Raw genomic sequence first — 25,170 nt, forward strand, 5'->3', positions numbered from 1 at the left:
GAGAGCTTTTTCGAAAAAACAAAATATCGCTATAACTTTCTTATGAAGTAAAATATCGAATTCGTTTAAAGTTCCGGCTATTTCTTGGATAAGGGCCTAAACCTTATCTAAGTAAAGATTTTTGATATCACCAACCATTGGCCCAGGGGGTGGAAAAAATTGGGTTCCGAAGACAAAAAATCATACCTTCCTTAATAGGCACAGTATCGAATCGATTTAAAGTGGTCGTTAGTCCTATAAATATAATTTAAAACTTTTGTCTGAAACAATTTTTGATATGACCAACCCTTACGGCAAGGGATGACCAAATGTTGCTGGAATTATAAAAGATGGGGGCTTTTCGTATGCTAATTATGTGAAACGTTTTTTCACATGCAACCATTGCCGTATTGAGTAAATTTGAAGTTTTTCTTAACTTTAAGGTGAAAATCTTTTTTATCCCCTACTTAGCACCGGTGAATTCTACCTCCGCCTTTCGGCGTGCCGAAAGGGACTTTTTTTAACATACAATCACAAAATTTTTGACATTATTAAAACGAACAAGAAATATATTTATTTGATTTACTTAAATACTATTACGTTATTAAACTAATAAAAACGAATTTTAACTATTCATAAGCTAGTATTTTAGATAGATATGGAGAACCAAAAGAATAGCTGGCCGCCTATGATACCCGCCTGAATGGCTTTCTATTTATTAAAAGACAGATGATATTAAATTTCACCGATAACCGTAAAGATGCATTCTCTCTTTATTATGGCACTTCCAATCACTACAGTGCCGTAGAGATAGCTGGTCAATCGAGACTGCTGAGTGATGAATGAAATTCTCTTAAAATATTATTAGATGACATAGTGTTATCAATCATCTATCATTATCAACTTTATCTTATCAATTAAAATTTATCTTTTTAAATCTCTTAAAAACTTAAGTAAACTTTTAACATACAGTACTGAGAGAACTAAATTAAATTAAAATAGCAAACATTTATTTTGTTACGGCTAAGAAATTTCAAATTAATCATTTTGGGATAGAAATCCAGGAAAAATTAGTCTTAATAGTGATGACACTAGGTAATGAAATAACACTTTTTTGAGGCTAATGAAATTAAAAGATATTTCATAAAATTAAAATTCAATTGAGGAAGAATACTGGATCAATCTACAACCTTTAAACCGATAAAATGAACCGCTTCCTATCGTTTTACAACACACTTAATTCCCGTAATTCTAATTTCAGTGATACATTTCTTACAAAATCTTGAATAAAGTCAATGAGGTAATGAAAGTAATAAACCAGAAATTCGAGCTTGACGTCATAATCAGGAACTAAAATACGGTGTAAAACATCTGTTTTTGTTCAGTCATTTCTACAGCTTTATCAAATCGCAAGAGTAAATAACAATCAAAATTTATTGTCATTTAACAAAGATTAAACGTAAAACTAAATACTGAAATAAATAAATATGTGTTTTGCAATGTTTACTACTCCTATAGAATAAACATGTAACACTGTTTCTGGCAATAAATATTTTAATAACAAAATTTCAGATTATCTTCGGACTAACGCATGCTACCATGAATAAATACAATAAAAAAATACTGTTTCACTCATTGTACATTTTTTTTCACTCTGTACATTTTTTAACAGATTGTAACCTTTATATTTCAATTCACATCTAGAAATACAAAATCGCAAAAGTAATTTTCCATTTAGATGAAATTTTATACGAGTACATTTTATTATAGACTAATTAAAATTGATTGAATATTTTATATTCTTTCCATTTCTTGAACTGTTTCAAAATTTAATAGCTTTTATTAGGAAAGCAATAAAAAGCAGAAGTCTTTTATATTTCTATCAAAGATAGCGGTTTCAGAATGTTATACGATGTAAACTCTAGTCAAATCCAAACTCTGAAGACCCCCGACTAGACGGATAAAATCATTTAACCTATTTAGGGGTTTGAGCTTAGAGCTACATACATTTTATTCTTCATGTTCCTTTAAAATGGAAATTGTAATGAAATATCATTATAATTCTCTCAAAGTTAAAATTTTATCTTTTTTTTTTTTTTTTTTCTGTTTAACCTCCGGGGCCGCAGTTAAGCATTACTGTGAAGGTATTAATAAAACCTTCCTGTTAGTTACGACTATTTAAAAGGAAAGTAAAAGAATAGAGTTTTATGGAAATTCCTAAAGCGGAATGAACTGATCCGCTTCAAATATTGAAAAATATTTAAATAAGAAGATTATTAAAACTGTGAATGTTTTTTAACGATTGAATGATTGATTTAACATTAAACAATGACGGTCAATTTACTTTGCTTATGTTCAATCGAAAATAATTCATTATTTAGGCTTTAACCTTAAGGAAACTTATGTAGCTTGGGAATTTCTGTATACTATCCAAAGATATTCCAGACGCTATGTGCTACAGTAATCGTCTTTATTCTATGACCACATTATACTCGTATTTCGTAACACAAGTTATCATTTCAGCATCAGAAAACTTTTTCGAGGTATTTTTAATTTACACTTTTATTTATAATAATGAATTAAAAGGACTTCACGGTTACATAAACTAAATACTAAATATATACTGCATTAGATATACTAAATATATTGCAAAAGTAATAATTATTTTACATCCTAACATTTTCCGATGTAGGTATTTAATTCCAGTACAGGAGAAAAAAGCTTCATTCCTTTAACAATAACGATAATATAATCACTTAATAGGAAGAAATTGTACAGATAGGTTATCCAATATAAGTGAACTACTGATTACGACATCATAAAATCAGAGTACTTGTTACATTTTATGTTTTTATAACTTACAATTCATGCGGTTAAGTATTCATAAGCAATGTTTTAACGTTTTTCTTAATCCCAGGAGGAATTTTAAGAAATAGTTTAATTTCTTTTTGTTCAGTTATTTTAATTTTTTTTTCTCCGTTATTTAATGTTCTTAAGAACCAAAATATTTAAATTTATATCTTATATTTTATTTTTTAACGGATTCATGTATAAATACAGCCTTATAAATGTTATTCAGCTGTGCCTATAAATATAATATATTTATAATTATATAATAATATTCCTTCAGCATGTCTGATGATAATAAAAAATTCACGCGATTGAAAATATTGTAGAAGAAGTTTAAAACTAATAAACCCAAAGAAAGATGACCGCGAATCTAATTCTCACCGAAATAATATCACACATTACTATTTTTGTTCATCTAATTGCCTTAACTCTTTATCATTAATAAATCCAAAATTTACATGTAAAAAAAAATTTTAAAAAGTGTATCCTAAATGAAAGGAAAATAGTTTATTTTATTTATTATCTCTTGAGAAAAAAAACAGGCTGATGCCCTGTTATAGTTTATTAAATGTAGATGAACTTTTTAGCGTACGAAAAACCAAAACCTGACAGAAATTTGAACCAACAACCTTACAGATATAAAACACAGATGCTACTATTACCACTCCGCCATAAACGTCAACAGCGCAGTAATTGTAAGTTATAAATAAAAAGATTAACTTTTTTTTTGTTTTTACCTCCGGATCCACCGTTAGGCATTCTTCAGAGGAAGAAGATGAATGATTTATAGCGTGTGTGAAAATGTCATGCCTGACCGGAATTCGAACCCGGGACCTCCGGGTGAAAGGCCGAGACGCTACCGCTATATAAGATTAACTTATATAGATTAAAAATACATTTTTAGTCGATGTCAATAAAAAGATGTTTTTGTTGAACGCTACCAACCAATATTGGGGCTAATAACCTTTAATTTCAAAACAATTCATAAAAGTGATTATGTTAACAATTTTATAAAAAATAGTTACACAGTTCTTGCCTCACATTTACTTCCTCAGCTAATTCTGTGTACTATATGGTGACGGTTACTTAAAAGAAAAGTAAACAGATGTTTTTAGGTTAAATTGTAGTTCATTTAGCATATTTTATAGTTAATATTTTTATAGGTTTTTTTTTAATTTTATATATTTATATTAATATTATTTTTTAGTTATTCTTGAAGATTGAACTATAAGTTTACATTCTAATCATTTTATACTTATTTAAACATTATTTGTAACCAAATTAAAAGTTAATTAAAGTTTATTTTCATTAAAATAATTAAAGTTCATTTTTAAGTTTACATAATTTAAGTTAATAGTTTAGTCTAATATTTACTCTCTTTATATTTTAATAAGACTGAGACAGAAAAATATGTTCTTAAATTATTGGCTTCAAGAAGATTAAGAAGCGGCTACGGGTTTTACAAAACTCAAAACTATTTATGTAAGAAAGAAGTCAATAAAATACCACGATTGGATAATAATAAAGACTTATTCTACAGAATGAGTTTATCTTACACCCAAACATGTTAAAGAACACATTATTGCATTATGAAGAATTTAAATCTTTTGTTATACCTGTAATAATGGCTAAAACCATCTTTTAAAATCTTTTGTTATACCTGTAATGGTAATAATGGTTATACCTGTAATTTAAAATCTTTTATTTATAATTTATAAAAAAAGGAGTGAATAAAATCTAATACTGGTAGTATACAAACCTTTTTGATAAAAACACTTGAAGTGAATTATTCTCCGTAATTAATACTCAACACATTTTGTACGTCTAAACAAGAAATGTGTACTGCGAAATAAACAACAGAAGATTGACTGTATAATCTTCTCGTATGAATTGATTGGAGAAGCTAAATAAACCGCGAGGGAAACGAACAGCTTGTACCAATAAACATGAAAAGAACTAACGAAATCAACTCGTGAATTTGTAATCATTTTCTATCAGATTTCTAGTTTTATATACAAAAAGCACATGTTTTAAATTAAATCGTATGTTAAAAATAAAATTATTTAAGGATATTAGATCATTCATATGAACTTGCACGCGCACGCACACACACACACACACACACACACACACACACACACACACACACACACACACGCACACACACACACACACACAAACCACATACACACATTCAGAAAAAGCTGGACAATAAAAGAAATCTACGTTAATAATTCTGTTCAAGAATGTATTGAGTGATATCCTGATCCCTGTGGGGAAAGAAAACCATTGTGACAACGAATAGTTTCTCTATTTAGTAGTTTAATTCACTTGTATGGGCAACAATGCAACTAATACTTACAAACATACTTTTATTAGATTGCCGTAAAACCTTTAACTATGCTCCCGAATGAATGTCATAATAAAATAGGATATTGAATAATTATTCTTTGAAATAAACTTATAATCGAAATAAAATAATTAACGCAACACTGAAACAGTAGTAAACAGAATTAAAAATAAAATAAAAAATAAAACGAAGCTAAATATTTTACATTTTAGTAGTCTTAAATCGTTTACTGAATTTGACTAATTTTCCGATGACAAGTTTGGGAGAAAATAGATAACAAAATTCGGACAACCTAAGCCAAAAAAAAGTCAATTAACAATACCTATGTTAATAAACTATTGCCGTGTGAGTACAAAAGAGTAGGATTAAAAAAAAGATTGAATGTTTACTTCTTATAAAATATTAGATCCACAAATTCACAAACGAAGAATGATAAAAATGATTAAAAAACAATTAAAAAATTTGTGAGTACATGTATAAGTAAATTAATGAAAAGAAAATGCATAGGTAGCCGCTGAGAAATTAACATAATAAATCAATAATTAAACGGGAAAAATAATTAAACAGAATTAATAGCTGAAAATTAATAGAAACAAAATTTATCTGGATTGAAACGTGAAAGATTCAAATTCATTCAAATCCCATTCTTAAAATTTCTTTTAGTTATATGTTATCCAAAATATCGTTGATTCCGCAATCTAACTTAGGTTTTTTCCTGTTTAGCCTCCGAGAATCTCCATCAGGTATTACTTCAGAGGATGATAAGTACGAGTGTAAGCGAAATGTAGTCTTGTACAGTCTCAGGTCGACCATTACTGAGATGTGTGGTTAATTGGAACTCAAACATCAAAGAACACCGGTATCCACGATCTAGTATTCAAATCTGTTTAAAAGTAACTGCCTTTACTAGGATTTGAACGTTGGAACCCTCGACTTCGAAATCAGCTGATTTGCGAAGGCGCGTTCACCTCTATACTAACACGGTGCGTAACCTAACTTAGCTATACACCATGTACACTCTACTGGGATGAGATGAATCGTTACAAGAAATTTACGACGAAAATACTGGAACATTCCCGACTACTCTCATCAAGAAAATGGTGAAGGGCTACTTCTTGGTTTCACTTATTTTTTATATCGATACCAATTTTTATGTTTCCTTTTTCATCAATAGTCAACTTAAGCTTTGCCATTCTCAACTGCCTTTAACTTTTAGTTTTTTTGTAGTACATCTATAATAGCAACAGAACTTACGGTCTGTGAAAGCAACTAAATAAAAACTTTCTTTTTGGCCAAACTGTTGTCTTCTTCCTTGCCTGAATATCTTCCTGGTTAGGAATCTAGCAAAAGACTTTTAGTGCGTTACACGTTTACTAGACATCAATGTCTGTTTGTATATTTGAACATATTGTGATGTCATTTTGTAGGTGAATCTGCTTATTTTAAGTGATAACAACTGACAATTTTATAGCATAACCTGTTGGTTAATTTATAAGATATCCAATTAAAACTCGTTTAAATAATAATTATCTTAACCACTTAAAGAATATTTTAATTTTGCTTTGGGTTGATTTATATAATTACATATATAGAATTCCCATAGTCTATTTTTTTTTTTTTAACCTCCGGGTCCACAGTTAAGTATGGGACCTCCGGGTGAAAGGCCGAGACGCTACCACTCGCGCTACGGAAGCCGGCCCATAACCTAGTTTAATTTAGTGTAATTTAATGGACGTGCAACTGATGATTATTCCTATGTAAAATAAAATAACGCGTTTGGTTATTCTTGAAATTAAAAGTATTTGCAGGTTAAATAAAAGTGCAATTATAAAATAAATATAATTTAATTGTTGCGTGTGGCACTGATGTTAACTACATCTGAAAAATAGTGATAATTTAAATTTATTTAACATGCGCTTCATTCAGGACCTTATACAAATATTTTTGTAACTTTAAAAATAGTCCTCTTGAGAAAACAGTAAAAAAAAATCATTAATAATTTGATTAAATCATACATAAAAAAATCTAATATGGATACTACATAACTTCCTTGTACATCTATTAAATTGCATATACACATTTTTAAAGTACATAAAATTTTATTTCACTAATAACTTCTCTTTTTTTAAATTTTTTATAACTATATTGAATTATTATTTATTGTAAATTTATTTTTACAATCAGAGGTTAATAATTATTAATAAATCAATATATTTAAATTTAAAAAAAAATCGAATCTGTATAAAATATCTAACTGTTTACCATTATTTAATTTACTTTTATTCTATAATTAAAATTAGAACTTTTTTCAAATTACTTACACAAATTTATTTTATTTAATTCCACTATTATTTTGTTAATCGCTTAATTGATTATATTTGTAACATAATTACAATTACAAATCAAGTATAAAATTTTAAACTCATAATTACAGCACACCTATAAAATTTTTTTTTGTCTTTTCCTCAACATTTCAGGTGAATTTAAAATACTAGTCCACATTAATAAAACTTTATTTACGAAATTCTGTTACTAACAAAAATTTTAATTTTAATCTTTTGTTTATGTTGCATAAATAGTAAGTAGTACCTTTATTTGATTATCCTTCCAGTAATAAATTTAAAAAAAATAATAACAATTACGTTGACGTTTAAATGAAACGTTAGGAATTTGTATAAAATATATTATGTTTTTTAAAATTATTTTAATTTTATAATTTTAAGAACTTTAATGGTTGATTTAAAGTGACCTTTATAGCTTTTCCATGCTCTGTTTTAAGTAAAGGAGTTATAACTACAGTTTTCTTTTATCTTACAAAATCATTGTCTCTAAAATTTTAGACGAATGAATTTTAGGTTCCCAGGTTCCTGAAAATCGATTCGTGAAAACAGTGATGAAGAAACAGATATTGTGAAAGAAGATAATTACGATTCAGACTTTGAATCAGAATCCAGTGAAACACATCTTATGTCAGAGGCTGAGCTAAGCGACTTGAAAAGAGATTTAGACTAATAAAAAAATCAAGCTGAATATTTAGACTCAAGATTGCAAGGTTGGAATTTACTTTGGAAAATACAAAAATTTCGAGCTATCAAAACTAATAGAAAGATTTTTCTCAATATTTTGCCGAAGAAAATTATTTAGTTTACTGTTCAAATATTGATGAGCTTACATCACAATTAGGGCAAGTTAATGAACCTGAGTAGGTGCGCATATTCATCAATTCCTTCAAGTGCAGCTTAAAAGCAGTTCTGGTTCACAGTAGTGATAATTATTCTTTTGTACCGATATGTTACGGAATTAAAATGAAAGAAACCATGATGTTATGAAAACCATTACTGAAAAAAAGTATACCTTTATAAAAAGTATAAAAAGTAAATCGTTATAAAAAGTATATTTGGAAGGTGTGTAGAAATTTAAAAGTAATAGCTCTTTTTTTAGGATTGCAGTTAAAATAAACAACATACTGTTGCGTTATTTGTGAATGGGACAGCAGAGGTATGGATCCGCAGTATCAAGTACAACAACAGAAGAAACATGAGAATTAAATCTTACGAAAAAATATTTCGTAAGATATTTATTTATTTCGTAAAATATTTTGTTAAATCTTTAACAAAAAATATTTGAAACAGCGAGCAGTTCTTGTGACTGAATATAGAGATCGTAGATCTCAATATTTTCACAAAGTTCTGACGGTGAGAGGGATTCCTGGCGTTCCTTTGTGTGTGAGCAGGGGAACAAGGATTTCGGGGAGTCGTCTATAGAGTACTGGGACACAAACGACGTAAGGACATTCTTTCGTCTGCCCTGTCCATCCGGTTTGGCGTAAATTCAGACATGATTGAGATCTTACGTAAATTACTTGACGATTTACTGCCTGACGACAGTGAAACTAGAGATAACGCAAACCAACTGCGGGTGCGACGTAGTTTGCTCGGTTTCGCGAGGGTGTAGTGTCCTTGGAGATTACCGATGCTGAAGTGCGTCAAGTTATCTACACTTTAGGTAGGGGCTACAAAATTACAACAATATTGCAGAGCTATGTATTTGTACTAAAATCCGTTCCCTGCATTCATATGATTTCTACCTGCCAAACCTTGGTAAGTTATGAACACGATGATTGTTTCCACCAAGATATTTCATTGTCGGAAATCCATTAGAAAAGCAAACGGGGTGTTAATATGCTAAATGATTACTCTTGAACTTTAATTAAAGAAATACCTGAGGCTATCTAGGAATGGAGAGTATCTGTTACGAAGTCTTTATGTAATTATATGACATCCTACAACATTAGTTACATTAACCTTTACGGACATTTAAAACGCCATTTCTATTAAATTAAGTACGAAGCTTCATTTTGAGACCGGATCGCACGGTATGTTGAAGTAGTCAAATCAATATGTAGAAATTTCATAAGATAATTTAAGTCTGATAAAAACTATCTTCTTTTTATAATATAGTAAAGTTAACTTCGTTAAAATCTTCCATTATTTTCAATTACCTTAAAATTGCATACTTAAACAAGCATTGAATAAATTATTTAAATGACATCGGTTTTACTACGTAATATTAATGTATAAACTATACATATTACGAGTATTTCTTAAACTGTTCCACTGTTAAGTATAATGTAAAGTATATTTTCCCTTTATTTATTAAATAACATATATATGGAAAGTTTGTATACGTATGTGGCAGGGTGGCGCGTGTGTGCGTATGTATGTGTAAGTGATATTTTATTGTAAAACCAAGAAATTGTGCGAAAGTTTGTAATTTCCTTTTTGCGTATTTCCAAACAATTTATTCTTAGAATATTGTACTATATAAAACTTTACAATAAAATTCTTCAAAGAAAATAATCCAGTTCTGCAGTAAATATACGCAAAATGTTATGCTTTATATAGTGGGTATTATTTCTTATAATTAGTACACTTCAATTTTGTACATTTATTTAGATTTAGTACGATGATTGTATTTTTAATTCGCTTATTCGGTAAGTGGTTAGCACTATCGAAATATAAGTATATTTGTTCTAATTTAAACGAAATTGTATCGGTATCAGTGTTCATTTAGAGATTTTTTCAGGATCGATCGATCTGGGAATGTAGAAAATGAAAACATCTTGTGGTATTACTATTTGGTATACAACTTATAAAAATGCTATATAATACCACAAAATTAACGCTGTACTTTATTTGGTAGAGGAACTTATTTATAAACGTAAAGTCCAGGCATTGATTCTTGGTTTAAGCATGAAATTTTTATAACTCAAACATTCCACTGGAAATCCACATGCATATATATATATCTCGACAGTAAAGTTCATTATTGTCACACGAAAATTATTCGTGTAATTATTGTATCTCATACTCAACAAATAAATAAAAAATAATTTAAAGAATTATATTAAATTCTTAAAAGACATTTTATTAATAGTACAATTAAATTTAATTAGTTAATAAACAGAACGGTGTCCAGCCACAAGCGCAATAACACATATCCCCTTCACTTTTTTTAATCCTTAGCTATTAAGCTACCTATTGTAAGTGGCCCATTATTCGACTTCCAGAAAATTTCGACATCTTTGGGTTTCACATCCCCCAGATCGCAAAACAACCGTCAGTTCAAAGGTTTATATATATATATATATATATAAAATTCACTTTCTTGTGGAAACGATAACTGCCGTAATTTTGCACCAATCATATCGACCCAAAATTTCAGTCGAATTTGTTAATGAGCAAAATTGAACCATGAGGGGCTTTTTCTAAAAAAAACCAAAATATTGCTATAACTTTCTTATTAAGTAAAATATCGAATTCGTTTAACGTTCCTGGTGTTCTTTGGATATGGGCCTAAAACCTATATAAGTAAAGTTTTTTGATATCACCAACTGTTGGCCCAGGAAGTGGAAAAAAATGGGATTCCGAAGACAAAAAGAATCATACCTTCCTTAATAGGCACAGTATTGAATCGGTTTAAAGTGGTCGTTAGTCCTCTAAACATTAACTAAAACTTTTGTCTGAAAACATTTTTGATATGAGCAACCCTTACGGCAAGGGATGACCAAAATTTTTCTGAAATTGTAAGAAGATGGGGCTTGTCGTATTGAGTAAATTTGAAGTTTTTCTTAACTTAAAGGTGGAAATATTTTTTATCCCCTACTTATCACCGGTGAAATTTTCCTCTGCCTTCCGGCGTGCCGAAGGAGATTCTTTTTTAAACAGGTAGGCGTTCTGCATTGTTTTTGAAGGCTAAAATATTCATTCGCTTTCTCTTGAATGAAATTTATTAATTTTAGTGTCACACTTCTATTCTAAATGACTGAATTAGTCATACATAAATAATACGTTAATCTAAGAACTGAGCTTAATTTATCCCAGGCTAATTTTTTAAGCCTTCTAAAACTTCAGTAAAAATTTTGGACCAAGAAATATGAAGGGCCAACTATAACTAATTGTGTGAGATTAAATTAATCGAATTTTTTGAACGTGTAATACCACAAGAATTACACTTTTTTTCTTAGCTAATTAATCACATGAAATTTCCAACGATGAGGGAAGAAAGATCTGTAATCCACCGATCGATTATATTTTACAGCATTCAAAATTTTAACAATCTAAATATATCCAATATTAACCTTAATTATATATATATTTTTAAATAGTGTTGGACTTTTCAATCCATAGAAATTATAATAAATCTAGAATGTATTAATATTAGAAAAAAAAACTTGTTTACCTGCTGTGACAGTCTCCATGTCGACAAACTTCATCAAATTAGTATTTAATAAAATTAAAATAACAAATGATAAAATAAGAAATAAGAAAAATAAACACCGAGTGCAGTGAACGGCAATGAAAGCAGGACACAATGATCGTTAAAGATTATTGTAAAAAGCTCTTTTAATGAAAAAGTTGAAAGTGGATGACTTCTTTTATACGTTACATATAATCAGATCTATAAAACGATTAAGGTTGGAATGAAAAAATCATAAAATTATTCCAATTAATGACAAAAAAAAACGGTTTTATGATACATATAAATTGATAGGAATTTTATTTCACGCGATATCTAATCCTTTAATGATTGCTAAAACACGCGTTATTGCAAGTGATTAATAACTTAAAATAATCTGTTCTTCTCAAAAAAAGTTTCATAATAGGATTTAAAACAATTTTCGTAGTGTTTAGCAAAACTAATGGTAATGTAATGTACACTAAGTCAATTTTGACGATTTTTTTTCTTCCCTTCTGATTCTGTTACAAGTTTAATGAACCTTTTCCACATTTAACATGCGACTGAAGTTATTTAATGAAAACAAAATTTCCCGTAGGTGATATGTTTTCACTGAAGGGAAAAAGTTTTCCTTATCAGGATTTTTGAGATTACAAAAAGAGAACAGTAAAATAATTATGCAAAGCAAATTAAAATATAATTTTTTTTTATTTTGGATTATTAGTGATTACATTATTAAATTATTAATAATAATGTTATCAAAAATGATTTTAGTTAATAAAGATAAAAAATTGGTAATAATTATTTTTGCAATTGGAAGTACATTAATTTTTAAGTCTGTTTTACTGAATGTAATCATGTAATTAATTACTGTTGTATTCAGGCAGACATTACTGGATATATGTTCCCATAACTGTTGCCGTGGAACAGATTGCAACAGTTCTTAAAAAATACTTGTACTGTTCCTGATTCGTACTAGAAAAGAGAACAGAAAAAGTTACAAATTCGAAAAATGTTCATATTACTAATAAATGAATATTTTAATTTATGCTAATAAGCAGCAGTGATGTGATGTAATAATTTACTTGTTTTATATCTGAAGAAAGTTTTATGACGTGGTTATTGACTATCTATGATAGCATGAAAGATCGTAGTTTGATTATCATAATTCTTTTTTGAGGTTATAAAAGGCGGCAATGTGTTTCAGATGAATACTGCAATATTAGAATACACTGTTACTTATCTAGGTTCCGCCAACAGAGTAACGAATAAATTACACATGAATAAAATACGATGAACAGCTACCAAACATAAAATAACCGATTAACAATATTTTCAGAAGATAATGAAATTTTAAATTTATTTTTGTTTAGGCTGTGATGACTATAATTAACGCGATTTTTTGTCATCGGCGATGACAAAAAAAAAATAATTTTTCATTATCGACCGAGCCAATTATATTAAAAATTAATGTTTTTAAACATATATCAAACCGTTTTCAATTCAGTCTTTGATGATATTGACTGCTAGTGAAGTCCACTCTTTAATTTGTTATAGCTTTATTTTTTTGATATCTTATTGGAAGAATACCAAGAGATCATCTCCTCCGAAAAGTACAAGTAAAATATGCATACAGTTACGCAGCTTTTTTAAAAAGAAAATAACTACTAAGTTGTACAAATGAGATTTTTCTAATAGCAGCAAACAAAACGAAATAACAATAAAGGATAGAAATGGGACCCAACGCACGGATAGTAAAAGATAATCTAAGTTGACGTAATAATCTACCGTTTAAAAAATGAATGAATAAAAGAGAAAAAATAAAAGTAAAAGAAAACAGAAAAAGAATTCAAATAAATGCCCGTAAATGTATATAAATTGCAAGTAACTGAGGAGCAAGTGTAAAGGATTCCATAGAAAAAATTTCAAAGCAACTGGACTCAGGAAAGAAAGCAAAAGATTTAAAAAATGTTAATTGTTTGTTAATATGGGCCGTATCATCAATCGAACTGCCGCTAACAACCGGTTGAATACCCACAGCAATGCCAGATAATGTACACTATCAAGGAGAATTTACGAACCGTTAAGCGGCAGTTCTCCATTGTAGGAACTGGATATCTCCAGACTGCATGAAAAATTGACGCATCGATCTAATATTCTACAAACACAAATAACAAAATAACGACCTCTTCACGGCGACTACCTTGTATTGGCAATTTCCGCTGCACTATAGTATATTTAATGTAACTAAACTTAATCTCAACAATTGCCGATCATTCAATCTGCCCCATAAACCGACGTTATTAACGTCGCCATTAACGACGTTTCAGGAAGCACGTAGAATCCAAATGGATTTCGCGCTCCCTGAAGTCGCTGAATGCAGTCGTCATTGGTGGCTGCAACGCTTTGTTCATAAACAGCAAATTCTATGTGCGCAGGGATCCAGAAGAAATTGATACTTATGTTACGTTATTAAGAAGAGAAAGACGCGAGTAAGTCAAAAAAATATAGGATTGGTGAAATGTATATCCATCAGGCATTGAAATGCAATTACTAAATGAAAGGAAACAAGATCTATATTCCTGTTTGCTGGGATATCGCCATAAGTATCCGATACAGGGTTATTCAAAGAAACAGGAAATTAAAAAAATTAAATAACGTTAATGAAAAATTATTTTAGAAAATGAATTTTATTTCATGCAATTGTACAAATGTTGCCATTTTAGGATACATACATTTTAGTTTATTTTTTAAGATGACATCTTCCAGGTGACCTCCTCTTCTACGTAAACACTCACGAAGTCTCTTCGTTAAATTGTTCATGGTTTGACGTAACATCTCAACTAGAATTTTCGCAATTGCTTCTCGGATCTTTGCCTTCAGTTCTTCCGTTGTAGCAGGTCTACTGTGGAACACTTTGCTTTTAAGGTGACCCCACAAAAAGTAATCGCAAGCTGAGAGATCAGGCGATCTGGGAGGCCATCTAATGTTACCATTTCGTGAAATGACGCGTTGTCCAAACAATCGGCGTACAGCTGCCATCGATGTTCGTGCAGTATGTGACGTTGCTCCGTCTTGTTGAAACCATGCTGTGTTAAGAATTGGTGGAAATCTCTTTTGTTGTTCCACAACAAAGGTTTCAAGCATGGCTACGTAACGAGCCGATGTCACTGTAATCGCAAGACCATTGTCATCCTCAAAAAAATAAGGGCCTATAACACCGTAAGATGACATAGTACACCACACGGTCACTTTCTGGCTGTGCAACGGACGCTGGTGTAGCTGCGTAGGCTTTTCTTGTTCCCAGTATCTGAAATTTTGCTTGTTAACAAATCCACTGAGGTGGAAATGCGCTTCGTCTGACATCCACAGATCGTGAACAAACTCTTCGTTATCATTTATCTCCTGAAACATTACATTATAGAATTGTGCTCGCACAACTGCATCGTTCGGTTTCAGTTCCTGGACGATCTGCAACTTGTATGGATGGAATTGCAAGTCCTTCACTAACATTCTTCGAACACTTGAACTATGCAATTGTAAAGATGCTGAGAAACCACGGATTGAACGATGTGGACCGTGTGACAGCATCTTGTAATGCTTGAACATTCTGTGGTGTACGGACAGTTCGCTCACGGCCTGGAGGTTTCTTTTTCATTGCCGAACCAGTTTCCTCAAAATTAGATATCCATGTTTTAATTGCATGTATTGATGGAACACGGTCGTGCCGTCCCAGATTAAAATGACGGCGAAATTCTCTACGCGCTCCCTCCACACTGTCATTGTTTTTGTAAAACACTTTGATAGCAAATGCACGTTGCGCACCACTCCAAGGATCCATGACAACTAAACGGCAGGTTAGGTTAGAGAGGCTGGCGCCACTTATCAAGTGGTACCAATCGCCCACGGCTACCAACACAACTTTCAAAATTTCCCGTTTCTTTGAATCACTCTGTATAAAGCATTAACATTTCATAAATTTTAGCTTTAAATACGCTGGTTTGGTGAGGCAGAATGAACGAATAAGCTTCGTGACCATTCATACACGAGTATCAGACTAAATCACTGCGTTTAAATTTATCTTCATAAACAACAGTATTAGGATTTTCTTATCAAAGAAGGTTCGAAAATTCCAGCTAAAATATCAGGTGATTTCTAATTATTTAATATAAATTAGGCAACTTTAGATTGAGATATAATGGAAATTCTCATGGAGAAAATTCACATAATGGATTAAATAAGTCACGGTTAATTTGATTACACACATAAAAATGTGTACTGAACTTGACAGACAAATGGAAGGCACACAACATCCCTACATTAAAATGGCTTGACATATGTGTCAAATTTACAAAATAACAAAGTGTACGTTGTTTTTCCGTCCTAATACATCGCGTACAAGCCATTAAGAAATAGTTCCGCCGGCACCAGATAGAAGACGCTCCCTTCACTAAAATGCCTATGAACGGGCTAGGTAAAAGGCTTGAACAGAAAAACGAAGAAACTTGATATGGCAGAATCCAACATCTTAAATGGATAATAATTAACATTTTTTCAGCGTTTTGGACAAAAAAACAACAAAATATTTTAATGGTGATAAATAGGAAGATAAGGAGACTGATTCGTTGAAGCTGACTGTTATGATGGGGCGACTACTATAGAGCTTGCCTCAAAAAGCCTTTAATGATGAGAAGATGATATTTAAGATACAGGATTAGCAGAAATTATCCTTCCCAGTATCTCGTTGGTCAAACAGGGTTTTCCTTTGCCATTACTGCTAGCAGGACGTTAGTCTAGTGTCGTCATATACTAAACTCCTAAACAGTACATGACGAACTCACGATATCAGAATTCGTCCCATATGTCCGTTATATATTTCAAGATATGTGAACATCAAGAAAGTATCCTGAAGTATGGTAGGCTAAAAGTGATATACCATTGATATCTTAAATTCTTTCAGGATATGAGGAATTCCATATGACATCCTATAAATAACAGAAACAGAAAAGTCTCCAGTAATTTTTTTAAATTATTTTTTATTATTTTAAGTAACAACAAGATCAAGATTAATAATAATTTTTTTTTTTTTTTTGCGGAGGTAGGTGGAAAAGCATTTATGCACGGAGTGTCGGGCTCCCACTGATGGTATATCCAATCTCTATCAGCAGACTACCGACTAAAACCACCCCCCTTTATACCAGGACGACCCGGAACCGTTTAACACATTACTTCCGGTCGGGTCCTCCTATACTAGCCTAACTAGGTGCTACCTAATTTTCATGACTATCCAGGTCAACTGTTTTGGCTCTGAGAATGTTGCCAACGAATCGGGCTTCACTCTCCCAGCCGCTCAGGTCACGGAGCATCATGGCAACCACATTGTGGGGACTGAGTGCTCCGAGATTCGCCTCTAGTGTCCCTCGATCTACCGCCCACCGAGCACATTTGAAAAAGGTGTGCTCAGCGTCATCCCGTACACCGGGGCAATAGAGGCAGTCGGGGGACGGCGCTTTCCCTATGACATGGAAGTAAGCGCGGAAGTACCCGTGACCCGATAAAAATTGAGTCATGTAGTACTCAACCTCTCCATGCCGTCGCTCCGTCCACGGTCTGACCAGAGGGATAAGGCTTGCGGTCCATCGTCCTCTGGTCTCGTGGTCCCAGGTCTCTTGCGATACGAGGAACGTGCGAGTTCGTTCCTCTTTGGCAATGGTCTCCCGGTCTTCGCCTGCCCGTCGCCTCCTGTAGATCACCTGGTGCTCCCTTGCCAAAATAGCAATGGGTAAGACGCCGGCGACCACAAGTACTGCAGGCTCGGAGACCGTCCGATACGCGGAAGCGACTCACAAGGCTGCGGTGCGTTGTACCTGTGCGAGCCGCTTCCGGTTTCTTGCAACTCTTAATGCCTGGACCCACACTTCCGACCCGTATAACAGGATGGAATGCACCATGGACATCAGAAATCGCCGTCTGCTGGCCTTCGGTCCGCCGACATTCGCCATGAGCTGGCTGAAAGCAGTTACAGCTCTCGCAGCTTTGTCGGCGGCTCTACGAACCTGCTCAGCAAAGCTGAGTTTCCAGTCAATCATCATACCGAGGTACTTTGCCATCATAAACGGCGTTCCAAAGGTCGGTGTCAAGAATCGACCCCTGCGCGGTCGATTAAACCGCGGTCTCGTAAATGAGACCGCGGTTTCTTAGGTATGCATCCAACATTCTGAGGAGGTATTGAGGCACATAGAACGAATGATCTAGGGTCCGAATCATATCGCTCCACCTTGCGGAGTTAAAAGCGTTTTAAACGTCCAACGTAACGAGAAGGACCACACGTCACGAAAAATGATTGTGGTCCTCTGCTCGCCGCATTGCCTCAAAAACTTCTTTAGTTGCGTCTTGGGTTGACCGACCCTGCCGGAAACCGTACTGGTTAGGTGACAGGCCACCTGACCGATTCATCGCCGCAACCAGTCTTTTCTTTAACAGCTTCTCCAATACCTTCCCAGCTGTGTCAATCATACACAATGGGCAGTAGAAGGACGACGATTCTAGGCTTTATTTGCCCTTGGGAATTAGCGCTAGACACGCGGTTTTCCACCTGGCGCTAAAAGACCCAGCTTTCAAACATGCATATACGAGTACATGTCTAGTAGAAGACTGGGCCTGCAGCGCCCCACTAGTTTGAGTACCTCAGCCGGTATACTGTCGGGACCAGGTGTTTTTTTGCCTTTCAGCGACTGTAGCATTACCTCCAGTTCCTCCATCGAGAAGAGCGGGAATTCGCCCACTTCGCCCGCTTGGGACGGACCGATTGGGCCGGGAACAACATCTTAACGACATGCACCGCTTTAGCCTTGTCTAGCGGAGCTGGTGACCCCCAATCGCCGAGTTACTATCTTGTAACTCAGTCCCCAAGGGTCTGCATCCACGGTCTCCGTCAGTTCTCTTCAACAGCGTGCCTTGCTCACGTGGATGGCTCGACGGAGCCGCTTCTTTGCCGTCTTATACTCGGCTGACATGGCATTTGCATCTGTGCGATTCCTTGCACGTTGCGCCACTCGTCTTAGTCGAAGGCATTCTCGGCGCAACCCCGCAATCTACGGTGTCCATCAGTACAGCTAATAATAATAATAATAATCCCCCGAAGTAAATCCATCTCCACGTCCGGATCAGTTAAACATAATCAAATGTATGTCGAATATCAATTGGGGATCGGATCGAGAGGTTCTTCTACGTCTGTATACTCATTGATACAATCAAGAATCGACTACGGCTGTGTTGTTTATTTCTCGGCTAGAAAGAACTGTCTAAAAGCCTTGGACGTCGTACAAAACGCCGGAATTCGATATGCGACTGGAGCGTTTCGCACCAGTACCATCGGCAGCCTTGCATGTGAATTAGGATTGTCTCCACTACGTTTTCGAAGAGACATCCTGTTACTGCGCTATGCGGTCAACGTCACATCATCACCGCACCATGTAAATACACCAGCGTTCATTAGACATCCTCTCCAAGAAGCTTATAACCGTCGTCAGACCTATACCAGGCCGGCCGGAATCAGAGCTCGATCACTGATGGAGAAGTACAACATTGTGCTTCCAAGAGTTGTTGAATCAACGGTGTGTGAATCACCACTGTGGCTGCTTCCATCGACCTTTTTTCATATGGATCTAGCACGTTTTAAGCAATGCAATTCTCAGGAAATAATTCATTGTTTTCAGGAGCTTGTGAACGAACACGACCAGGAAGTAGTTTTCTACACGGATGGCTCTAAGATGGCGAACGACGTTGGCAGTGCCTTCCATTTTTTTTTCTCTACTCTCCCCGACCGGATATCCAATTAAGTATTCTCAGTCGGGGAGAGTGTCCTTTTACTCTCAAAGGAGGCGTCCCCCACCCGCCGGCTATACGTCCGGCACGGCAGGTTGGCCTCCCCGGTCTCGGATCTTTTGTTTTACATTGCCTGCCTCTAATCCCCCGCTTTAGAGCCAAGGTCCGGCTATGCCGTCCCCCAGCGCCTCAGCAGGGAACCGGGACTCGGTCTTTACGCCTTTGGCCTCTAATCGACAGCGCCGACCCCACAAAGAGCCTAGGCTCCCGCAGGGACGACCCCGCCGACCGGGACTTGGTCTTTTATTTTAACCCAAACTCAAACTCCCCTGAAGTTCACCCCCTTCTCAGATACCCGCACACCAAGGCGTACAGGCCCTCCATGGAGTGACTGTCCGCCCTACCCTACTGTTTATACTCCCATTCTTCTGTCTTCATCCTCTTTGGCCCGCAGGACCTCCCCGGCGAACCTGCGGAACCATTCCCAGTTCTCATTGTTGTACCCCAACCAGTTTATGAGATTTTCTGGTGTAAGACCATTAATTACTATTTGACCTCTGTTAACGGCCCATCTTGGACATATGAACAACGTATGTTCGGCATCGTCGTTCTCTGGACAATAGATGCACTGCGGGGTGGCTCTCTTCCCGATCCTATACAAATACTGACCGAAAGAGCCGTGCCCCGACAGTAATTGTGTCATGTAAAAATTGACATCTCCGTGTCTATTGTTATTTCAGGTTTTAATATTAGGGATTAGGCGTCTGGTCCATTCTCCCACTCTGGACCCTGCCATTCTTGTTCTATAATCCCTTCCATCTCTTCTTTCGACATACTGCTGTGTCTGAGGGTTCTGGCTTTTATCTGAAGGTCTATGGGTAGGACCCCGGTCAGTACGCACAGCGCGTAATACGATACCGTACAGTAACTAGCAGCTACACGCAGCAATGCCAGTCTATGGACACTTCTCAACTTCTTTTTATTTCGCTGTATGTTCATTGCCGCCCCCCATATGGGAGCCGCATACAGTACCGCCGAAGTGATAGCCGCGGTTATCAATCTTCGAATAACCATTTTAGGTGTGCCGTGGTTTTGAAATAATCCTCTTAATCCCTTTACAGCAGGAGTATCTCTCCCACAAATATTGTGCCTTCCATTGTGTTGGCGTTAGTCATTCGTGGTCCTTGCCGGCAGTTTCATCTCTTTATACAACTGAGTTGTATGCCATTTGGCAAGCTCTGAGGTATTGTGAGCACTATCATGTAACATCCTTTTCAGTCTGCAGCGACTCAATGAGTGATATTCAAGCACTGCAGGATGCGTGCTCAACGGACCCCTTGGTGAAAGTGATTCTTGCACTGCTCCAGGTGCTAAGCAAGAAGGAGCAACAGTGCACATTGATGTGGATCCCGGTATTGTTGGAAACGAGGCTGCGGATGAGGGAGCTCGAGTGGCTGCTGACGAGCCTGAGCCTGAGGGAATTCCCGTCAGACCTGGCGATTTTAAGTGTCACGTGTCTGCCTGTGTCAGACGTGAATGGCACAGAGTTTGGAACGGGTTAACCACAAAACTTAACGCCGGTAAAGACTCTCCTCGCAAGTGGACCACTCCATTTACGATCAAAAGGAGAGAGCAGGTTGTTATAACACGGTTGCGAATAGGACATACGTATCTAACGTCTAATTATATGCTGACTGGCAGCAATCAACCGGTTTGTGACGTGTCAGCAACCGTTGACAGTCAAACACAATTGGAGTATTGCATCGTACATGGGGATCTACGTCATCAATTTAAAATAGAGGGAGGAATAAAGAGAATTTTGAGAAATGAAGAATGTGTAATTAGAGACTTGCTGCTTTTTCTTTATACAGCCGGTCTCATCTACTGTATTTAAATTTAATTTTCGAATGACATATATCCTATGTCCAGAGAGGATAGTTAGATTTTCCTTTTCTTTGTTTTATTTCTAGTTTTGACCAGAACGGGACCGTTTACATCCCATTCGGTTGTGTGAGCTTTTAACAACGACGAAGTGATTATATACGTGTGCATAATTTATTTTTGTTACTTTATACTTTTAATTATGTGTTGTCGTTTATTCGTACTTTTTGTTTTGGGAATTGACAAGGGGTAATGATCTTGGTAATCGATGCCCAATAAAAAAAAAAAATAATACAGCCGGCCTCCATAGCGTGATTTGAAGAATCTCAGCTTTTAACCTGGAGGTCCTGGGTTTAAATCTTGGTCAGGCTTGGCATTTTTCATATGTTACAAATTACCATTTGGGCTAAATGATCATAGCAGTCGATCATTAGGAAAACAAAAAATGGAAGATAAGAAAATTGAACAATATTTGTTAGACCAATCCATATTATAAATGAATTAAAATAGTTCAATAAAGATAAACAAAAAATCTATTACAATCCCAAATCTAGCATCCCCATCGCGGCTTCCCCCGTTCTCTATAGTTACTTGCGATTCCCGTCACGATCATAGGGTTATGGCTCGCTTCGCTTTCCCTTCCTGTTTTCTCCCATTTTCCTTTCCCCTTCCCATTCCTAACCCACATTTCCCTCTCCCCTTCCTCTTTCCTATTTTCCCTTTCCATTTCCTTTTATTCCATTTTCACCTTCTTCCCTTTATACCCTCTTCCCTTTTACCTTTTCCAATTTTTCCCTTTCACCCTTCTTTCGCGGTTTTCGATGAATTTCGGTATAGGTTCATTTTGCCGCTAGCAAAGTTCAAGCTTGGATACATGACTAAAATACATCCATGTTATTAATAATTGCACAGCTTATGGTTTATTTAGAAGTAGTGTAGAGATTTTAGCTCGAAAGAAGGAGGGATGAATCAATAAGTGCTATCTTTTAACAGGTTGAGTGTTATGAGAGACATATTTATCTCTCGAGGAACAAATCCAAGACTGATTATTCAAAAAAAAAAATTTTTGGGTCAATTTTGCTGAATGTTTTTTATTAAATATTTGAATTTTTTTAAAAGTAAAAATTAATCAGAAATATGTAAAGTATTATTATTGTGTTTTTTGTACTATTAATAACCAAAAAAAGTTGAGAGATAAATTTAACCAAAATACGGTGTAGCACTCAACCTGTCAAATCATTAATCCTAATGGCTTAAGAAAGATTTAAAATCTTCATTTTAAGTATACTTAAGTATCTAATTTATGTAAGTTAAATTAAATTATGTATTTAAATAACTTATTGCAGTAAGATGACCTACAACACAACTTAAGTATGTAATGTGATAAACGTAGAAAATCTCTTTTAAGTTTAAATTTTATAGAGTTACTTTGTCGGAACAGGCATGCACCATCTCCTTTGATGATAGGTTTAACTTTTGGGTTATTAATGTGTGGTTGACATTATCATTTCAATTGACATGTTTATTCACTTTTTGAAACACTAAACTAACCTGTTGACTCATAAAAAATCATGACTTCTTTTTTCTTAAATGTTTATAAACAATTGGTAGGAAGAAGCAACACCAACAAAAAACAAAATATAAATAATAAAAAAACAAATAAGATCCAGAAGAAATAAACAATAAATAATAACATTAATAATAAATTAAATTAAAAAAATTAAATTAATAATAAATTTACTACAGTAATCCATTCATTCAATATTGATTGATCTTAAAACACAAATATTTTTGATACAAATAAATCGATACTGAAAATACTATCGATTATTCATTTGAACCCCTTAAAATCAAAATTTTGCAAAATCCTTTCTTAGTGCACGCCTACTTAAAGATACAAAGGTACCCTGAAAATGTCAAGTCTCTACCTGTAATAGTTTTGGCTGTACATTGATTATGAGTCAGTCAGTCATGAGACATTCTCTTTTATGTACAGAGATTTGTGCATTATGAGTTAAACATGTGGTCATATTTTAAAATTTTCTATTTTGATTCATCCAAAATATCAATGTCATTGCAACATGTGGAATGCCATTGCCAAGCTTTCCCGGCATAAAGGCCAAATTTGGTAACCGTAGCCATATTTTATATTTTGTCTGATATACTATATGCTTTGTATGAGGTTTCCTTCAACGCCTAATTATTTTATACAATATGTATTTTACAAGTTACTAAGATATCAGTCTTTTTACCTGTTATGAAACATATCTGGGTATCTTGCTAGGATACCCATCAGCTATTCTGAAGAGGTATTTATGCTGATGAAGTACTTTCTCAGAAAAATTAAAATCTATTAAACAATAGATTTTAATTTTTATTCCTCATTGATCAAATAACAGTTTTTATGCACATGCTCACATTTGTTTTGTCCGGTGCTTAAAAAATCCAGCCAAAATAAATCTTATGCTACAAAATCTGTTATTGCCTCAAATTTTGGTTTGAAAAAATTATCGCTAAAAACTCCTTCTAAGAGATCTGCACTATACTGAGGCAGAAGGTCAAGCATTTCACGAAAGTTAACACATTTTTGTAGGACTCCATCCCAGTTTCTGAGGTAAATCTTCTAAGTTCTGAGGATCAATCAAAGAAACTTTTTTTTAGAAATAAAGATCATATAATGGAAGGTTCAAAATGCACAACCCCAAAGTTAGAAGATATTCCCAAATTTACATAGATTATAAACCACTAATTTTTTGTTTACAAGAAACTCATGCCTAGATGATTCTTAAAAATAAAATTAACAACAGCTTCAGTAAAATTATCTGAAAATAGAGAAGGGCTTAAGTGGTGGCTATATATAAGTGGTTGTACCAGCTAATCAAACCAATTGCTACTCATTTCTCTTCTGTTACTACCCATCTCTTCTGTTACTACTCTTTATTTTCATTCTAAGTGTGTAATTTGTAACATTATATCTGAATATTAAAAAAAAAAAACAGATATCTGCAATTTCCACATTCAAGTTCTTTCCATGTTTGATGGTAGAAAATCTCAATAGTTATTATCTCACTTGAGGATGGAATTCTAATTTTGTCAGGTGAAAAAAAGTAGAGAGGATTTACATCTGCATCTTCTCAATGATAGTTTGTCTACATTTTTTTCATCTGCAGGTATGCAGTAATATTGATACTGCTCTCTCTCTCTCTCTCTCACTCTCTCTCTCTTTAGTTCTGTTCCATTTTCAAGTTTTCACTGGTTAGAAAGCGCAATACATATTTCATCAATATTTTGAAAAATGTATTCTGTTCAGTACTACTACTCTACAATTCAAAATTTCAAAGAACACAAATTACAAAAGTAATTAATTAACTTTCATCAGTAGGACCAAAATGTATTTTGGTATAATTAATTGAACTAATGGTAGAAATGCCAAAAATACAAATTATTCGGAAAGTATATTTTACAGTCATAATACATTTAACATAAAAATTATAATACCTAGCAGCAATGATAAATTCAACAAGAAAAAGTGAAGTTCTTCTATG

General features: G+C 34.0%; 1 protein-coding gene across 1 annotated transcript in view; it reads right to left on the bottom strand.

The window, feature by feature from the left end:
* The window catches only part of LOC142330943 (facilitated trehalose transporter Tret1-like), a 91,115-nt gene extending 79,041 nt beyond the window's left edge, over nucleotides 1-12,074 (bottom strand). Inside the window, exon 1 of the mRNA XM_075376415.1 lies at nucleotides 11,921-12,074. The gene's annotated coding sequence lies outside the window, so the exon portion shown is untranslated. The remainder of the gene's footprint in view (nucleotides 1-11,920) is intronic.
* Between the last annotated feature and the right edge of the window lie 13,096 nt (nucleotides 12,075-25,170).

Source organism: Lycorma delicatula, chromosome 1, assembly GCF_047948215.1.
Source record: "Lycorma delicatula isolate Av1 chromosome 1, ASM4794821v1, whole genome shotgun sequence".
NCBI lineage: Eukaryota > Metazoa > Arthropoda > Insecta > Hemiptera > Fulgoridae > Lycorma > Lycorma delicatula.